The sequence below is a fragment of the Hyperolius riggenbachi genome, chromosome 4 (assembly GCF_040937935.1).
Source record: "Hyperolius riggenbachi isolate aHypRig1 chromosome 4, aHypRig1.pri, whole genome shotgun sequence".
Taxonomy (NCBI): domain Eukaryota; kingdom Metazoa; phylum Chordata; class Amphibia; order Anura; family Hyperoliidae; genus Hyperolius; species Hyperolius riggenbachi.
The window spans coordinates 450,456,351-450,470,538 of NC_090649.1; the positions used below are offsets into that span (position 1 = coordinate 450,456,351).

General features: G+C 42.3%; 1 long non-coding RNA gene across 1 annotated transcript; it reads right to left on the minus strand.

Moving 5' to 3' along the window:
• Positions 1–1,358: 1,358 nt before the first annotated feature.
• On the minus strand, positions 1,359–13,972 carry LOC137570959 (uncharacterized). Its single transcript, XR_011031256.1, has 3 exons — positions 13,731–13,972; positions 8,293–8,383; positions 1,359–1,786 (listed from the first exon to the last, which is right to left on the minus strand). It is a non-coding gene; the product is annotated as an uncharacterized lncRNA (long non-coding RNA).
• Positions 13,973–14,188: the final 216 nt, after the last annotated feature.

Below are 14,188 nucleotides of genomic sequence, written 5' to 3' on the forward strand. Positions count from 1 at the left end.
AATTACAAGCCCATAGTTTATAAAGTAACAGTGTTGTACCCTCCTGACATAAATATTTAAAAAGTTCAGTCCCTAAGGTAACTATTTATGTATTTTTTTTAATTGTAAATTTTTTAATTTTTTTTTAATTACAAAAAGAAAAAAAATGGGGAGTGTGGGAGGTAATGAGTTAATTTTTTGTGTATAAGTAATTCATTTATACGTGAAAAATGTTTAGGGTGTAGTTTTACTATTTGGCCACAAGATGGCAACAGTATCTTTTTGTTTAATGCGACCTCCAAGCGTCCCTCCGGATGCTTGGAGGAAGTACTAGGAGGCTGGGTAAGCTGTTTTTTTTTTCACAATGATCGCGCTGCTTAGCGGAAAAGCAGCAGATCATTGCGGGGCTTAGATCGGGAATGGATTTTCCCGTTCATTGATCTCCGGGCGAGCGGCGGGCGGCGTGTTTACCCGCTGGAGTGCGCGCTAGAGCGATAGGGAGCACGGGCAGCGGTGGGAGCGCGGAAAGTACGGATTTCTCCGTCCCCGGGGGTTAAAGGGTGGAAAAAGGGACGGAGTAATTCGTACGGGCGGGGGTAAAGTGGTTAAAGTGTAACTGTCGGGCATAAAATCAAAAATCAATTCTTTATTTTTATCTGGTAAACAAGTAATAAGGATGCTAACCAGGCAATCCAAAAGTTAAAGTCACTATTACTTTTCTTGTTTATAAATGATCATTCCCCAGTTTACCTGACTCTTATTTGGTACGTTGCCGCACAAAAGAAAGTTGCAGGGCATGCTGGGTTGTCCTTTTTTGCTTCCTTACATTAGTTAAGTCTGAGGGAAAATAAAGAAGCAAAAAAAGACAACCCAGCATGCCCTGCAACTTCCTTTGTGCGGCAATGTACCAAATAAGAGTCAGGTAAACTGGGGAATGATCATTTATAAAAAAGAAAAGTAATAGAGATTTTAACTTTTGGATTGCTTGGTTAGCATCCGTATTACTTGTTTACCAGATAAAAATAAAGACTTGATTTTTGATTTTATGCCCGACAGTTACACCTTAAAGGGACTTAGAGCTCCCGAAAAAACAAAAAGATTTATACATACCTGTGGTTTCCTGCAGCCCCGTCAGCTTGGATCGCTTCCATGCTGCTGTCCTCCGATGTCTGCAGCTCCGGTACCGGGTTCCCGTACTTTCCGTCAGTCGGAGCCAGTCTGACGTAAGGGAAGTGCCCCCTCTACGTATCTCTCAATCCAAGCTGATGGGGCTGAAGGAAGCCCCAGGTATGTATGAATCTTTTTGTTTTGGGGAGCTATGGTACACTTTAAGGACAAGAGGAAGAACTAGAGTAAAAAAAAATAATAATAACTTTCATGAAGCAAGTATGTTGATTAATGTAACCTTTTACCTATAAACATAAGCACTCTGTACCAGATCATAGGTTGATTTGTCAAAGCTGTTTGTCGAGCTGTCTCCTACGATTTATCTCTCAGAAAATCCCCCGCAATTAACACTTGGTTAGCTGTAGTGATGACCCATTTTCATTTGTTAATGGCTGAATTCAGCAGGGACTGGGGTGTATCTCCCAAGCGGTTTTCTCTTTGTGCGTTACTTCTGCCAAGCCGTCAAACATGAAACGTCTTGATTGGTGTTCTTGCGTCCTCGGGGTGAAAATCCAGCCAAACATGACATTTTGTGAGGCCGGCCACAAACGCACGGCGGGAGAGGAATTACTGCCACTTTCTGTTGCTTGCAGCCCTGCCGGCGTTCTCTGCATCTGAATTGGAATGGCCTCATTTTTTCCTGGTAAAGTAACATGAAAATGAAGTATGATTATCTTGCCATAAGGAACATACTGTTGCTTTCATCAGCACTCTGGGCTCTTGTCAAGTCATTCCCATGATGCTGTGCGGCCAATTGGCTAAACAGGTGTCTAAATGGTTCCATTTTACATAGCATGTGACTAACACAGGGATGGGGGTTGGGGATACTGGCACATAAAAATAGATTAATACCGAAAAAAAGAGACAACCTCGAAAAACAGAGCTTGCTGCATTGCTAATGTGACCACTAGATCTCTGAGCATTTACAGTGTACCTGCAGTGGAAAAAAGTATCCAAATCCATACTCACCTCAATAGAGGGAGCAATTGAGAAAAGAGGTGCCCAGAAGTTTGATAAATCTGTGTTTAAAGCCAATGGGTACTGATTTAAAAATAAAAAAGTCAGATACTCACGTAAGGAGAGGGAAGGCTCCGTCCTATTGAGACTTCCCTCTCCTCTCCCGGTGCCCAGTCCCGCTCAGGATCCCCCGTAGCAGTATTCGACCAGTTCAGTCAAATACTGCAACTTCCGTTACCAAAGGGAGGTTTCAGAAGTCTTCGGGAGCACTCGGGCTCCCGAAGACAGGCTGCTCCATACTGCGCATTCGCGAGCGCCGTCTATGACGCACTCACGTGGGTCTATGATGCACTTGCGCATGCGCAGTATGGAGCGGCCCGTCTTCGGGAGCCCGAGTGCTCCGAAGACTTCCGAAGTCCCCCGCGGCGGGGGATTTGAATGGAGGATCCTGAGGGCACCGGGAGAGGAGATGGAAGGCTCATTAGGACCAAGCCTTCCCTCTCCTTAGGTGAGTATCTGACCTTTTTTATTTTTAAATTGGTAACCATTCACTTTAAAACAAATAAAATGGAAAAAATAGGGTGGCTCACCTCAATGAAGAACAATTCATGCGATAAATGAATTTTAGCATGCACTGGCAACACGTTTCGCGGGGCTATGCCCACTTCCTCACGCCGATTAAAGTGCCAAAGGGTGCTTTCAGCCAAAATAATAACAACTTATTTTGGCTTGGAGACGCTCTTATTTGGCTCCCAGCACCCTTTGGTTCTTTATTTTTTTCATGTTAAGCTTGATCAGTAACACACATGACCTCTCAGCAGCAGAGGGAGACAGTGGGTGGGGTGAAGTGATGGCCCTGTGCTGGGAATGGAGGGCTAATCACAAGATGAGGAACACCCACTCCCCTACTAGCTGCCAGTTTCCTTAACGTGTCTCTGAGTCACATGACAGACATTTTCAAAGTGAGTTTCTTGGAAACGGCTGCATCAAATGCGAAAATTATGCAAGGAATGTCAGAGTCCCCTATTCACTTTAACAATAAAAAAAATCCCCTGAGATCATGTTAACCTAAGGCTTTAAAGAGGAACTCCAGTGAAAATAATGTAATAAAAAAAGTGCTTCATTTTTACAATAATTATGTATAAATGATTTAGTCAGTGTTTGCTCATTGTAAAATCTTTCCTCTCCCAGATTATCATTCTGACATTTATTACATGGAGACATTGTTACTGTGGGCAGGTTATTTAGCTGTTTCTAGCTGTTCTGTGTTACAGACAGCTAATAACAGCTATTTCCTGTCTGTGAACATTGTTACATTGTGGCAGTTTGCCAGCAGTACCGCGGTATTCAGAGGTTCTTGTGGGAGGGGTTTCAGCACAAAATCAGTCACACAGCGCCCCCTGATGGTCTGTTTGTGAAAATCATTGTATTTCTCATGTAAAATGGGGTATCAGCTACTGATTGGGATAAAGTTCAATTCTTGGTTGGAGTTTCTCTTTAAACCACTATTGCGAAAATGTGTAAGTCTGTAACTACATACGGTACATATAATGTACATTTCTCCCTGAGTAAAATACTTTCTAAATTACTTGTTTTACTATGTTGCTGTCACTTAAAGGGAACCAGAGACGAAGCACCCTTGTGTATTTTACCATATATATCAGTAAGAACATTGGAGAAAACACTTACCATGCTCTCTATTTCATCCTCACTGCTAAAAGTGTCTGTTATCAGCTGTGATAAGAATCCCGGACTGAGCATTCAGTCTGGCTTTGCAGGGAATAATTATAGCTGAGTCATTATAGCAGAGCCACAAGGGGGCAGGCTTGGGCTTGAAAAGACACCAGAGAAGACAGACTCAGCTATAATCTTTCCTTAGCAAAGCTAGACTGAGTGCTCAGTCGGGGATTCTTATCAGAGGTGATAACAGTCAGATTAAACAGAGAACAATGAAACAAAGAGCAGATTAGGTGTTTACTGTCATGTTCCCACTGATTTATAGGGTAAAATACAAGAGGGTGCTTAATCTCTGCTTCTCTTTAAAGTTAGCAGTACAAAATCTTACCAGTTTTGGACTAGTCGATATTCTCATGGGGAGTTCTCAGCATGTCCTTTATTCTTGTACAAAAGCACTCCCTGGAAAAGATCTATACAAAGTTGTCAGTCAGCTTCCCGACTCGTTTGCACACCATTTTGGCAGTTGGACTGAGAAAGTGCTGTTCAGTAGGTGCTTTTGTAAGGAAAGAAAACAAGAATCCCCATGAAGAGATGGACTAGCCCAAAACATGTCAGATCTGTCAGATTTTAACTACCTACTGTAAGTGACAGCAACATAAGAAAAATTACATTTATAGTACATTTTATTCTGGATCAAATGTACATCCTTTAAAGCTGACCAGAACTTCCTCTCTGCTCTACAAGATATGCAGCAGCATTATAACCTTTAAAGAAAAACATTCATTTGTCCTGCAATAAATCTGCAGTGTATCTACTTCCTGCTTTCATGGAAGCAGACATATTGTTAACATCCTGTGCTTTCAAATTAGCCTCTCTGCCATAGCAGTTAGCTGACACAGATGAGAGATCAAATTACAACTTTTGATTAGACACAGATGAGGGGGAATTAGACTGGCTAAACTCTCTAAATACATACAGGGTACATTTATTTATGTTTTCCTTCTGCCCTGTGCAAAAGTTCAGGTCCACTTTAAAGGAGAACTGAAGAGAGAGGTATATGGAGTCTGTCATGTTTATTTCCTTTTAGACAATACCAGTTGCCTGGCAGCCCTGCTGATCCTCTGCCTCTAATACTATTAGCCATAGCCCCTGAACAAGCATGCAGCAGATCAGGTGTTTCAGTGGTTCAGACTTATAAGTCTGATCTGACAAGACTAGCTGCATGCTTGTTTCTGGTTTTAATCAGATACTACTGCAGAGAAATAGACCAGCAGGGCTTCCAGGCAACTGGTATTGATTAAAAGGAAATAAACATGACAGACTCTCTCTTCAGTTCCCCTTTAAAGAGAATCTGTATTGTTAAAATCGCACAAAAGTAAACATACCAGTGCGTTAGGGGACATCTCCTATTACCCTCTGTCACAATTTCGCCGCTCCCCGCCGCATTAAAAGTAGTCAAAAACAGTTTTAAAAAGTTTGTTTATAAACAAACAAAATGGCCACCAAAACAGGAAGTAGATTGATGTACAATATGTCCACACATAGAAAATACATCCATACACAAGCAGGCTGTATACAGCTTTCCTTTTGAATCTCAAAAGATCATTTGTGTGTTTACCTTCTGTCCCCTTCTTCTCTCATACACTGAACATTACAGGCTTCCTGCAGACAGCTCTGCCTGTGCCTGTGTTTGTAATTGCTCAATATGTGTCAGCCAGCTACTTTCACAGCCTAACAGAGGAGGGTTTTTATCCAGCTCTCTTCTATCACTGATAAGATAGCAGAGAAGCTGCTGGCTTATGTAAATAAAACACACACTGGAGTGTGCATAGAGGAACAGACCAGCAGGAAGAGTTGGCAGCCTTCCAGACACAGGCCGACAAGTCTGACAGGGGAAAGATACATTGATTTATTACAGAGACAGTGATAGTACAAAGTGCTGCAGTAAGCCAGAACAGATTAGAATAGGTTTAGGAACTTGTAGGATGGTAGAAAAAATGTTGTAATTTTTGTTACAGAGTCACTTTAACCTAAACTTAACCTATTACTTCCATCACAGGGGCCTATAGGCACAGATGTCCTGGAACCTTAGACTTTGCCCTCCATGAACCTAACCCCCCCCCCCTCCCCCCACCACCAAACTGAACCGCAAGTGTGCTGGATGTCCCAGTTGTCACCTCTCCCTTACTTCCCTTACAGGTGTCCCTTAGTATTAGGTAGGTAAAGTACAGGATCTTCTCAAAAAATTAGCATATTGTTTTAAAGTTCATTATTTTCTGTAATGTACTGATAAACATTAGACTATCATATATTTTAGATTCAAATACACACAACTGAAGTAGTTCAAGCCTTTTATTGTTTTAATATTGATGATTTGGGCATACAGCTCATAAAAACCCAAAATTCCTATCTCAAAAAATTAGCATATTTCATCCGACCAATAAAAGAAAGTGTTTTAAAAAAAAAAAAAAGTCAACCTTCAAATAATTATGTTCAGTTATGCACTCAATACTTGGTCGGGAATCCTTTTGCAGAAATGACTGCTTCAATGCGGCGTGGCATGGAGGCAATCAGCCTGTGGCACTGCTCAAGTGTTATGGAGGCCCAGGATGCTTCAATGGTGGCCTTAAGCTCATCCAGAGTGTTGGGTCTTGCGTCTCTCAACTTTCTCTTCACAATATCCCACAGATTCTATATGGGGTTCAGGTCAGGAGAGTTGGCAGGCCAATTGAGCACAGTAATACCATGGTCAGTAAACCATTTACCAGTGGTTTTGGCACTGTGAGCAGGTGCCAGGTCGTGCTGAAAAATGAAATCTTCATCTCCATAAAGCTTTTCAGCAGATGGAAGCATGAAGTGCTCCAAAATCTCGCGATAGCTAGCTGCATTGACCCTGCCCTTGATAAAACACAGTGGACCAACACCAGCAGCTGACATGGCACCCCAGACCATCACTGACTGTGGGTACTTGACACTGGACTTCAGGCATTTTGGCATTTCCCTCTCCCCAGTCTTCCTCCAGACTCTGGCACCGATTTCCGAATGACATGTAAAAGTTGCTTTCATCCGCAAAAAGTACTTTGGACCACTGAACAACAGTCCAGTGCTGCTTCTCTGTAGCCCAGGTCAGGTGCTTCTGCCGCTGTTTCTGGTTCAAAAGTGGGTTCATGCTTCCATCTGCTGAAAAGCTTTATGCAGATGATTTCATTTTTCAGCACGGCCTGGCACCTGCTCACAGTGCCAAAACCACTGGTAAATGGTTTGCTGACCATGGTATTACTGTGCTCAATTGGCCTGCCAACTCTCCTGACCTGAACCCCATAGAGAATCTGTGGGATATTGTGAAGAGAAAGTTGAGAGATGCAAGACCCAACACTCTGGATGAGCTTAAGGCCACTATCGAAGCATCCTTGGCCTCCATAACACCTGAGCAGTGCCACAGGCTGATTGCCTCCATGTTATGCTGCATTGAAGCAGTCATTTCTGCAAAAGGATCCCCGACCAAGTATTGAGTGCATAACTGAACATAATTATTTGAAGGTTGACTTTTTTTGTTTCAAAAACAATTTTCTTTTATTGGTTGGATGAAATATGCTAATTTTTTGAGATAGGAAATTTGGGTTTTCATGAGCTGTATGCCCAAATCATCAATATTAAAACAATAAAAGGCTTGAACTACTTCAGTTGTAGTGTAATGAATCTAAAATATATGATAGTCTAATGTTTATCAGTACATTACAGAAAATAATGAACTTTAAAACAATATGCTAATTTTTTGAGAAGATCCTGTACAGTCAATATTAAAGCGGAATATAACCCTGCATTTCAACTTTGCTCTAAAATATTATTTACAGCATATTATATGCAAAAAGCATTTTTTTTTACTAGACCAGCATTGGAAGGGTTAAACACAGAGGTTTAAAGTTCCGTGGAGAGATATGCGGAAGTTCAGATAGATACATTCTATTTAGTTGAACGTATCTATTGATAAATGTTACACACTCTTTGGCTGTCCTCCAAGCTCCTTCTCAGTCAGAGAGATGAGTCACATTCAACACTTAGATACATTTATGTAAACAAAATGTATCTATTTCAGCTTCGGATGTGTCTGCAGAAATCTCCAGGAACGTTAAAGCCCTGTGTAACCCTTCCAATGCTGGTCTAGTAAAAAAAAAAAAAATGCTGGTTGCATATAATATACTGTAAATAATGTTTTAGAGCAAAGTTGAAATGCAGGGTTATATTCCACTTTAAGTAGCTAGAAGTGGCCCTGACTGAATAGAGATTTTGTCAGTGGAATGCTGAGAGGTGGGTGAGAAACCTCTCATTTACGCTCAGCTCCAGACTCTGCATAGGGGAGGAGGCACTCGGGGAGGGGAGTGAGCCGTCTTTCTATCATCAGGCGCCTGTTGGCACCTGCCTACAGTGCCTTATGGTAAATCCATCCCTGACCCAACCTAACCCTATCAATTCCTGTCACCCCCATGACGAGAAACAGTAAAGCTTACTTACCGAGACGGGATCATGTCCTCAAACTTCAGCATCCGGCACTGTAATGACATCCTAAAGCGCCATATTGGGCCGTTTTGCTGCTGTGATGACGCTATTAAATAAGGGGGGGGGGGGGGGAATCATGAAACAATTGGTAATTAGCGACAGAAGCAGATTTTCATTGTAAAATAACATCCTGTCTTTCCATTAGAACGCACTCCCAGCCTTGCTTTCGGCACGCTTCTGTAGTAAATGGAAGTAATGAAAGTTAATATCCTCTATTAGAAGACAGGATCCGGCGTACTCCACAACTGTTCAGCTCTAATGAGAAGTAACCAACCATCCGCTCCTGAACTTCCACCGTCGCTCTGTTTTCCACGCCGCTTCCAATTCTTCTAATCCTGCCTCTGAGTCTTCCCGTGGAAAACCGCTCGGCAATCGTGCCAATAAATAACGATAACATTCACCCTAATTAAAACAGCATGCAGGGATTTTTTTTCTATCATTTTACACAGGGTTGGAGCAGAGGAAGCACATATTAATGGGTAACAAGCATCTGAAATGGTGGAAGCAGGTTGGATTTGACTCTGTGCTAGTGCGGCATTGCGTGTCGGGGGCACTGGGCCAAAAATCAGTCCTTGCCAACACGAATCGCGCCAACAGCCTATTCCAAGTAATGGGATCCTGGCTCAGAGATTGTGATTCTGAATGATGACCTCTCGCCTGAGTGCGCACTGTGAAAAGCGGTTGTGAAACCCCCCCTGGTATCTTTTTTTCAGTGTGTTTACATGAGGCACCACTCCGGTCCCCCTATATGGTGCACCTCTCCTGCACATTTCAAAACTTCTTTTTTAGTAAACATGTTTTTTGGCCCCTTACGTCATGCTGACTCTGGATATAGTATAAAGTAGGTGGTGCATGCGTCATATGTCAGTATGAAACCCACAGTCTGCTGCTCTCTTCAGGCTGGTGTTGCAAGTCCCGCCCGCAAAGGTATCGGATCCAATCAGAGGAAGCGATTGGCTTTCTCTTTTCAGTGACAGCTGCATTTTTTTTAAGAAGCGCTGGATACTGTACCAGCATTTTTTCCAGCCTGGCTCTGCAGCCCTAAGGTATACTTAACCTTGTAGTCCACCATGGGCTTGATTCACTAACCGGCGCTAAGCCGGTTAGTGTGCCTTATCTGAGGTTAGTGTGCCTTATCTGAGTTAGTGTGCTTTATCTGAGTTAGTGTGCCTTATCTGAGTTAGTGTGCCTTATCTGAGTTAGTGTGCCTTATCTGAGGTTAGTGTGCCTTATCTGAGGTTAGTGTGCCTTATCTGAGGTTAGTGTGCCTTATCTGAGTTAGTGTGCCTTATATGAGTTAGTGTGCCTTATCTGAGGTTAGTGTGCCTTATCTGAGGTTCGTGTGCTTTATCTGAACTTAGTGCCCCTTAAGTAGCTTTGTGCACACTAAAAGATGCACAAAGCCACATTGCGCACTGCACGATAACATCGCACCCGCTATACTGTACATGATGCGACCTTAAGGTCGCATAGGATGCAACCTAAACGACACATCAGGGCACCGTTATCGTCGCATCCTATGCGATCTTATGGTCTCATCATATACAGTATAGCTGGTGTGACGTTATCGTTGCACCGCGCGCAAAGATCAACGCATTAGGCTGTGCGCGGTGCAGTGCGCGATGTAACTTTGTCTATCTTTTAGTGTGCACAGAGCTACTTAAGGGGCACTAAGTTCAGATAAGGCACACTAACCTCAGATAAGGCACACTAACCTCAGATAAGGCACACTAACCTTAGATAAGGCACACTAACCTCAGATAAGGCACACTAACTCAGATAAGGCACTCTAACTCAGATAAGGCACACTAACCTCAGATAAGGCACACTAACTCAGATAAGGCACACTAACTCAGATAAGGCACACTAACTCAGATAAGGCACACTAACCTCAGATAAGGCACACTAACCTCAGATAAGGCACACTAACTCAGATAAGGCACACTAACCTCAGATAAGGCACACTTAGTGCCGGTTACTGAATCAAGGCCCATATGTGCAAGTGCTTGTACTGTACCTCCAATGGGTTAAGTGCCTGAATTTTGAGTGTTTACAATCTACGCTGTCGCTTTGCAGTTTGCAAAAACAAAAGTTTTCATTATGCTCCATGTTTACTGAATTGGCGTTCAAGCAAAAACATGTCATTTTTTATTTTTACAAATCTATATCGCCGTGAAGAGCCAATGTTCTTTTTCTCTTACTCAATTGGCGGAATAACAAATGGATTAAACAAAAAATGATTTTATAATCAGCCGGGTACATATGCACAATTTAACATTTCTCTGTGCGATGATTACACAGCACAAAACATGTATTTAAATTCCCAGCGATTTGTGCTGCCTCGTAAACAAACACTTAAAATGTCAATTGTTTCAGTTTCTTCCGCAAACAACGAATCGAAGAACAGATGAATTCACTCGTAAACACCGATGCAGAGAACTGTTGTTTTGCTTGAACTTTTTTCCCCCGTTTAATTCTCCGCTGTCATTTGTAATTTGTGGTTCAGAATGGATAGCGCTGTTGTTAAAACTCGCCATCTGCAGAGGGTTTATTGCAATCCCCTTCAGTGGTGGATTCGGCTATTTAACTGTTTTCACTCCAGTCTTGGCTTAGAAATGAAGGCGCATCAGTGTTGGAATCTGCAGGTCTGTCTCAAAGAGGAAGGGCTGGACTGAGAACGCTGCGATACCAGCACAACTCCAGCTTCAGCGATCTTCATGCAATCCTCATATCCAGGAGGTCATTGGTCAGCAATTGTAGTGCATAGGAATTCAAGAGAAACTTTAATGCAAAAGTGAACTTTATCTCAGTCAGCAGCAGATATACCCTTTCCAATGAAAATGTTTTACTTCTTCTTGAATAGATCATCAGGGCGTCTGCGTTGCTGAGACTGAGGCGAAATCCCTCCCTCAGTGTGATGTGTCATGGCCAACTTCCTGTCTGTGAATCCATTGTTGCACTGTGGATTGGAGGATAATGGCTGTTGTCAACTGCCAAGCAAGCATATATCTTGCTAATATTATAAACTAGCTGGACGCCCGGCGTTGCCTGGGTATGTATTTGGCTAGTGTTGGCTCTGCCAACTTTTCCTAACCCTAACACACAATTACTTAATGACCAAGTATGTGAACTCTGCGGTCTTTGGCATCAATAATTTGCAATGAAATAAAAATAATCTGATTGGATGTGGCTCCACCCCTTTTCTGAATTTGAACCGCAATTACCCAATGGCCAAGTGTACCAGGTACAGGTGATTAACAGTGCAAGAAAGGCAGCAATTAAATATTCCCCTTAAAAATCAATAGGTGTATTTTGATTGGCTTTTATAGGCTCCACCCACTTTTCTGAATATTAATCCCAGTCACCCAGTGACCAACTGTGCAAAGTTTGAGAACCCTACCATTAACAGTGTAAGAATGGCTGCAGTTTACATTTGCGCAATGAAATTTGTATTTTTCTCCACCCACTTATTTCCTAACATTGTTCAGGCATGTATTTGGCTGGTGTTGGCTCCGCCTACTATTTCTAACCCTAACACACAATTACTCAATAACCAAGTTTGTGAGCTTTGCGGTTTTTGGCATCAATAATTTGCATTGAATTTAAACAAATCTGATTGGCTGTTTGTGGCTCCACCCCTTTGTCTGAATTTGAACCCCAGTCACCCAGTGACCAACTGTACCAGGTTTAAGGCTTGTGCCATTAACAGTGCAAGAATGGTAGCAATTACATATTCCCCTAGAAAATCAATAGGTGAATTTTGATTGGCTTTTGTAGGCTCCACCCACTTCTCTGAATATTAATCCCAGTCACCCAGTGACCAATTGTGCAAAGTTTGAGAACCCTACCATTGAAACTGTAAGAATTGCTGCAGTTTACATTTTCTCAGTGAAATTTGCATTTGTCTCCGCCTACTAATGACCCGGCATTGCCCGATTATGTATTTTGCAGGTGCTGGCTGCGCCCACTTTTCCTAACCCTAACACACAAATAATCAATTACTCAATGACCAAGTTTGTGAGCTTTGCGGTCTTTGGCATCAATAACCTGCATTAAAATGAAACAAATCATATTGGCTGTGTGTAGCTCCACCCTGTTTTATGAATGTAAACCCCAGTCACGCAATGATCAACTGTACTAGGTTTGAGGCTTGTGCCATTAACAGTGCAAGAATGGCAGCAATGAAATATTCCCCTGAAAAATCAATAGGTAATTTTTGATTGACTTTTGTAGGCTCCACCCACTTTTCTGAATATTAACCCCAGTCACCCAGTAACCAACTGTGCAAAGTTTGAGAACCTTACCATTAACAGTGTAAGAATGACTGCTGTTTACATTTTCCCAGTAAAATTTGTATTTGTCTCCGCCCACTTATGACCCGGCGTTGCCCGCTTATGTATTTGGCTGGTGTTGGCTGTGCCTACTTTTCTAACTCTAAACACAATTAATCAATTACCAAGATTGTGATCTTTGCGGTGTTTGGCATCAATAATTTGCATTGAAATGAAACAAATCTAATTGGCTGTTTGTGGCTCCACCCACTTTCTGAAATTGAACCCCAGTCACCCAATGATCAACTGTACCAGGTTTGAGGCTTGTGCCATTAACAGTGCAAGAATGGCAGAAATGTAAATATTCCCCTTGAAAATCAATAGGTTAATTTTGATTGGCTTTCATAGACTCCACCCACCTTTCTGAATATTAATCCCAGTCACCCAACGACCAACTGTGCAAAGTTTGAGAACCCTGCCATTAACAGTGTAAGAATGGCTTACATTTTCCAGGGACATTTGTATTTGTCTCCGCCCCCTTTATGGTTATGGGAATAAAAAGTATCCTATACTTTATTCCAGGTAATGTACTATGTGTATGCCAAATTTAATTCAAATCCGTTCAGCCATTTTTGCGTGATCGAGTAACAAACATCCAAACATCTAAACATCCAAACATCCGAACTTTTATTATATTAGTAGGATGTGAAAGTTTGGATGTTTGGACGGTTAGATGTTTGTTACTCGATCACGCAATAATGGCTGAATGGATTTAAATGAAATTTGGCACACACATAGTACATCACCTGGAATAACATATAGGATACTTTTTTATCCCCATAACCAAAAAGTGGGCGCAGATAAATACAAATTTCACTGGGAAAATGTAAACTGCAGCCATTCTTACACTGTTAATGGCAGGGTTCTCAAACTTTGCACAGTTGGTCACTGAATGACTGGAATTAAAGGGGCACTATGGTGAAAAATTATGTTTTATAGCCACTGTACTATGCCTAGCTGTTTGTAGAGCATAGTGGCTTACATGTAGTGAGGCACAGGGGCTTTTTTTTTTAAACACTGACATCACCTTGTATACATTATCAGTCACGTCGGCAGAAGTACCTTTCCGACGCCACTTAGCCTGTTCCATGTAGTTGTAGGGAGGCAACTTTCCCTGTTGCTGTAACTGACGTTACAGTTTTCCCCTCTCTGCAGCGCTGGAAGGTTTGTTCTAAATTTTAACTGCACGATCGTGCAGTTATAGTGATCCCCTATAAGCCGTAAAGAGTAGTAGCTGATGTGCTGTGAGGGGAGTGGAACGCACCCTCCCTCTTACGTGGGACGCAACTGCGGTGTGAGCCGAGGAGGACTTGCTGCCCGGCAAGGACCCCTGTAGCTGAAGCTGGCATTGAAAAGGACACCTAATGTTGTCCGTTTCTATGGCTACCAGGCTTTGCTCTGTGAAGAGCGCAGACAGAGCAGCGGCAGCTTGCAGAGCAGACACAAGTGCTGTAGCTGTGTCCTGCTAATTGTACAGTAGTTGTGATTTTTGTTTTCTGTGGTGAATTTGTTTTTTTTAT